The following is a 1036-nucleotide window of genomic DNA, read 5'->3' on the forward strand; positions in this document are numbered from 1 at the left end:
GCCAGATCTCCCTCCTTCGTGAACCAAACTCTCATGTCGAGGCCGGTTCTCGACAATAGTCAACTCTACTTTGAGGAGGTAGCTTTTCCCTAGTTGTATTTTGAGTGCCTTCCAACTTTGAGGGGCTCATTGTCTGGTACTATATCTGACAATATTCTGGTGCTGATAGTGTTCCACTGTAATTCATAGAATTACTCTTCTTCTCTTTCTTCCTAGTCTGTCTTTGTCTAGAAGTTCATATGAAATCTGTCCACTGTGGGTGACTCTACTGATATTTAAAATACTGGTGGCATATCTTCTAGCATCACACCAGCACACAAGTCACCGCAGGATGACAAACAGACAGTTGAGTGGTATAAGCAATTGTTTTTCTTTGAAACATAAATACCATCTCGTTTTTTTCTTTGCTGTCTTATGTCAACATCTGGTGGTGTGCTGTAAGATCAGCACTGGACTGTGAAACACATGGTCAGCAGTTCAAATCAATAGCTGCTCCTCAGAGACACCCTTTACAAGATTGCTGTGAGTTGGCATTGACTCAATGGCAATTAACAACAAAAATGCTGATTAGATGCCAATGACTTAGTTTTAGTTACTTATGTGTGCTTTAAGGAAGATAGACTGGGACACTGGGTCCAGGTTAGCTGGAGTGTGGTGGCGTGTTGTACAGTCAGAGCGAGAACATTCCAGAGGTTGCCACCTCTGGTGCTGATAGGTGTGGACAGAAGGCACCTGCCCGCCCCCAGCCTCCGCTCTAGACCCCAATGACCATGCACCATCCCAGTCCTGGGCTAACAGCGTTGGGTTTATGTCTTTATTTGATGAAAACGATCGGTTGCTCAGCCACTGGTACCTGTACTGGGGAAGCATAGCATACAAGCAAGAAGCTTACAGCCTCAGCGGCAAAAATTTTTTCATGTCAGAGACCGAGAACTCTTTCAGTCATTTGTCATGCCTTCTTCTCCAGACAGAAGATACCAAAAAGTTGCAATCACAGATCTCTTCATCTTATTGATAAAGCCACTAATAAGCCAAA

This window comes from Chrysochloris asiatica, unplaced genomic scaffold, assembly GCF_000296735.1.
Source record: "Chrysochloris asiatica unplaced genomic scaffold, ChrAsi1.0 scaffold00270, whole genome shotgun sequence".
Taxonomy (NCBI): domain Eukaryota; kingdom Metazoa; phylum Chordata; class Mammalia; order Afrosoricida; family Chrysochloridae; genus Chrysochloris; species Chrysochloris asiatica.